Source organism: Rattus rattus, chromosome 2, assembly GCF_011064425.1.
Source record: "Rattus rattus isolate New Zealand chromosome 2, Rrattus_CSIRO_v1, whole genome shotgun sequence".
Lineage (NCBI taxonomy): Eukaryota > Metazoa > Chordata > Mammalia > Rodentia > Muridae > Rattus > Rattus rattus.
Genome location: NC_046155.1, coordinates 142,606,517 through 142,612,053, shown reverse-complemented (window position 1 = coordinate 142,612,053; position 5,537 = coordinate 142,606,517).

The following is a 5,537-nucleotide window of genomic DNA, read 5'->3' as shown; positions in this document are numbered from 1 at the left end:
ACTAAGTAAGACAGAAATTTGTGCCAGTCTGTCAGGTACTGCTGTGACAGACCAGGCCATGTGATTTTTGGAAGACTGCAGAAAGATCTTGAAACTTTGATCTGGAAAAGCAATTTAGTGCCCAAAGCTCACTGGACTGTTCTGTGGGAACTTAGAAGATGAATTCTGAGAGCAGTGTAGATGGTGGAGGCTTGGCCTGTGAATTTCCACTGGGAAGTATGAAAGGCTCCTAAAGACTCCATCACGACTGTTAGATATTTTGTATTATAAATCTGTAGTTCTGATCAGCTATGGCTGAAGAATCCATTGTGATTAACAAGGGATGAGAATTACTAAAGTGTAACCTTTCTTGTACTATGACAATTGATGCTAATTAGCTGGAACTGGAGTTGGCTGTGGTTAAGAAGTGATCAGCCTCATTGAGGATCATCAATTTGGGAATATTTCCTCAGGGTCAGCTCAAGATGACGTGGTTCAGAGGGGCCTGAAACTACATCTCATGCTGGTAGCTGAACTTGGTAGGATGAGATTTATCCACGTGGTGCTAGGTTTGAAGGCATGAAGGGGTTATGGAGTTGAGTCTCAGAAGTTTGGGATCCTGGGATCTCTGAAGAGAAGTTGGGTGAAGGAGATTGGTGTAGGTGAAGCCTCCGTTGTAGTAGAAGCCCAGGATTGAGGAGGTCCTGGAGGGAAGTTGAGGCTTGGCACAGTGTGGCAGGGTCTGAGTCTCTGAGGAGAACCTAATAGAGGCTGTTGTAGAAGGTTCAGTTCAGGTGCTGGAGCAGCCCCCAAATTTTGGAGATACCAATACCAAGTGATGACTGCTGAAAACAGCAACAGATGAGATGTGGAGTTGAGTGGGCCTAATCCTGCAAGACAAGCTACATGTGCTATGTATGGCAGAGCCGGAAAGGTGGAACTGCCTAAGGCCTCTGGAACCCAGAAGATTGTGAGGGAGGAGCACTTCTTTGTTTGCCACGGGTCTGGGAATAGATGTTTGGAGCATACCTTGCATGTCAATCAAGATTCTGTCTGCTTCAATCAGAGCTTTGTCTCCTGCAAGTCCAGCAGAGGAAGGACTTCATCACAGACCTGGCTGGAAATGGTTTGCAGGGTCACATAGAGTTCACCAAGACTCATGATAGCAGAAAGTCCACTTTGAAACAGCCCTGACTAAGGCTGTGCCCTTAAGAATCAGAATGATTGATTGGCTGTGAATCATTGTGTGATTTTTCTCAAGTATACATGGAATATTTAAGACAGGGTGGTATGGTTGGCTGACTGACTGACTTCATCCCTTTCTCCAAAACAGCTGATGTAGCAAGAGACAGTCCAATAGGTGACAGGTCAAAGTGCCCTATCCTCCAACCTTTGCTTAATTACTAGAAAATAAATATAAAGAATGCCTTAATAACTTTTCACAAACACTTAAATAATTTTACTATTTATTAGCAGTGCTTTAACACTCACCCGGTGCCCTAAGAGAGGTGTCCCTCCCCAGTCTAGGTATGTATTGGTGGCAGGAGGCTGTCCACTACATCATCATTTCTAGCCTTACCACAGAGGCTCAGAATGTGTGCTTTGTACACGCATGGTCTTAATTTTTAAATGGGGAGGTGCTCTGTAGGTGACTGACTCAGAGGCACCTCAACAGATGAATGAATGCAGCTATCCTTCTGTCAGGAGATATTTAAAGCAACAGCAGCAGCAGCAGCAGCAACAACATCAACAAATCAGATAGACCACGCCCCTTCAAAGGGGAAAATCTAACCAGTTCTTTGCATTTACTTTTTACAAGCATTCAAGATGATATCTTTCAGTCTTCTTCCAAATGCTGACACTGTTCTGATGAAGTGTCCAAAGGTTTGGGGCATCACCTTAGCACTCAGTAAAATCCCCAGGTTGCCTGGGTCTGAGGAGTACCCACTGCTGGTGCTTAGGTTGAGACAGAAATAAGAAATTCAGTCCCCTAGAGTCTAGGTTTTTTTTTCTCCTGACATTTTCTCTGATTATAATGCCCTTTCTTCTTTCACGCAATAAATCTGCTTAAAATTTCTGTTGATCACCACGTGCTGTTCCGAGTGCTGGACACACAGCTGTGAGCAAGATGAAGCATCATCCTCATGGGGCTTGCGCTCTGCTTCGGAACAGAAAACGTAATATACAAATGGTAGCTAGGAGGGATATTCATGAGACAAAGACCAGGCAACGATAATGGGAGTGATGTAAGGCATATCTCACTGACCTTCAGTGGCACTGAGGACTCCACTCGCCTGCCTGCCTGCCTGGTGTCTGCCTTCCTCCTTTCCTTCCTCCCTCCCTCCACCCCTCCCTCCCTCCCTCCATCCATCCCTCCTTTCTTCCCTTTCTTCTTCCCGCCCTCCATCCCTCCCACCTCTCTTTCTTACTTGACAATAGATTCTTCTTTCGAACCCACAGTTTCCCCTCCCCCATCCTTCCAGCTCCTCTTTTACTCAACTCTCCCTCAGATCCACTCCCCTTCTGTTTCCATTTCTTAAAGACAGCAACTGTCCTTCAGACAGAAGCACTGTCAAGCTAATCATGACCTTTTGTGCTGATATGGTGTGCTGAACTTGTCTTTCTCCCTGGAGCCCTGCTGTCTTCTGTCTAAACCAAGACCCTTGATGGACGCCAATAAGCCATGACACTGTTGTTGAAATAATATACTTTCCCAGTGACAAATCACTCCATACACTTAGAGGTTAACAAAGAAAAGGTTCTTTAATACGGTGAACTTCTGCTTCTGGCTAATGTTCAAATAGGAGCTGCCCATGAATAGAAGATTTTACACATACCATAGACTTAGGCATTCCACATATCATGGCATCCTTAAATCTCTTTGGGTCTCTTCCCAGGTTATGATTTGAACAATTTAAACAGAGACAGGAGATTGCAAGTCTGGCCACTTATGGAGATGTGAGGTTTATACAGCAAAACACTGACAGAATTATTTCATGGTATAATCGTGTTGTTCTTCTTGAACAGTTGTTACCTAGGTTCATCCTGCCCACCTGGCAGAATTATGCTCCTCCTAATAAGAGCTCAGAGAACTCAACTGCAGACCAGGGTTTAATGGTTGTGATTTTGAGCTGCCCCCTTGAGCTGCCTCTTAGAGACAAGTTCTTTGATAGGGAAGGAGCCTAATGGCTGGTTGTAACTCAGGGTTGTATCCTTTTGTTATGGGAATGGTGCCTCATTGGAGGGGTAAATAAATATTAGCAGAAACTGTTTCTGCAACCCTAACCTTCAGCTATGACACAGAATTTTCATTCTCACAGTTTCTAGGAAGCCTGGTTCGTCTACAACTTACCTTGTAGTCGTATTGGAGGCAGTGCTGTTTTAGGTAAATTCTACTTTGTACAGCTTAATATTCCTTAAGCAAGTTTATTAGTAAGTCTTTTATAACATCAATTTTACTACTTCAAGGTTTCCCTTCAACAACATAAGGGAGATTTTGTTCTATTCACTTGATATTTTACTGTTTTACTGCTGAGGAGACCCCTTGACCAAGGTGACTCTTTTAAAAATTTAATTAATTAACTTACATCTCAAATGTTGCCCCCCTCTCGGTCCCCTCTTGCAGAGTTCCTCCCCCACTCTCCCTCCTACTTGAACCAGCCTCTATATGCTCTTTGGTGACTCAGTCTCTGGGAGCTCCTAGGGATCCAGGTTAGTTGTCACTTTGGCTCTTCCTGTGAGGTTACCTTCAATCCTTCTGCTAACCCTTCCACAGGGGTCCCCAACCTCTGTCCAATATTTGTTTGTGGGTATCTGCATCTGTCTCAGTCAGCTACTGGGTAGAAGCAGGAGGCTCTCAGGGAGCCTGCCAGACTAGGCCCCTGTCTGCAGTCAGAACATAGCATCATTAATAGGGTGAGATATTGGTGCTTACCTTTAAGATGGGTCTCAAAATGGGCTGTTCCAAGGTGACTCTTATAAAAGAAAACATTTAGTTGAGGACTTCCGTATGGTTTTAGAGGGTTAGATCATGATCATTATGGTAGGAAGCAGACAGGTCTAGTGCTGGGGCAGAAGCTGAGAGAGCTTTACATCCTGATCCAACAGGCAGCAGGCAGAAAGACTAAGCCTGCCATGGGATTTTAAAGCCTTGAAGCCCACCCCCTGTGACACACCCCCTCCAGCAATGCAGTACCTCCTCCAACAAGGTTACACCCACTTAATTCTTTCACATAGTGTCACTAACTAGGGATCAAACATTTAAATATATGAGCCCCTGTGTGTGTGTGTGTGTGTGTGTGTGTGTGTGTGTGTGTGTGTGTGTGTGTGTGTGTGAGGGGGGTGTGGTATTCTCATTCACACCACCACACTGGGATATAAGATTTTTAGAAGAAACTTTGGTTGATGATGAGAAAGCACAAACCCCCAGAAAACTGGAGAGGTCACTAGCACATAGGAGACCTGGTAAGGTGTACTGAGTACTGGAGGTATACAGAGTTCTAGATGCTCACTGTCTTAGCTACTAGGGAGAGATAATAGGTGTAGGGAACAGAGGAAACCCTGAGTAAATGCAGCCCCGAGTGGATATCAATTTTGGCATAGGAGGAGGCACAGCCTCAGATCCAGGGTGCCCAAGGCCTTAGGTCAATGGGACAATTGACAGAGCCATTATCTGTATGTCTTAGGCACATGACAAGACTTTTTGTAAGTCAAAGCATGAATATTTATGACTGATCAGTATGCGCAAAGACTGGTAACTGAAGTGTCCATCTCGCCCTCCCTTATGTTATAGCCTGAGGCTGCTAGCTTATGGAAACCTCCTGAGACTATCTAACCTCTTCCCCTGTACTTTACCTACGAAACATGTTGAGGTTCAAGGTTGCAGCAGTTAGAGAACCCTACCTGATCCCAGCCTCACTGTACTTGTATCTGTCCTTTCTTCATTACTTTGCTATCCCTAGTTGGGTTTCTGGGACTTATGTTGTACAAGGGCACATGAACACAGGACAAAAATGGAGTAGTGTTCAATAGCCAACAGATAAGCTCTTTTTGGAACTTGCTATTGTTTGGCATGTTTACAGTTGGCTCTGACCTTACTCTCACTTGCCTTTAGCTTGTATGTATGTGTGCAGTCTAAAGCGGTATATTCATAAAATATAAATACACATAAACACATACACATAAACATATGTAATGTTTTAGGTTGAATGTCTGTGTGCAAGCACTGTGCACTGTTTGTAGTATGTGTGTTTCATATGTGCGTTTTGAAAGTGTGCATGTATGTGAATATGTACTGTGATTGTGTGCTGTGCATATGTGGAGGGCTGTATGTGCTTGTATTATGTGGGATGTGAGCTTGTAGATTGTATCTATGTTTGTGTGTATGGTGGGCATGTGGTTGTGTGTTTGTGATGTGTGAAGCTGAGTTTCTTACCAGACACCCTAGATCCCTGTATTCTCTGAGAAATTAGGAATCAGAAATTGATAAAGGAAAATAGATGTGATTAGACTTTGGCTGAACTGGGAGTTGGTGGAGAGAATGTGGGGATTCTGGTGTG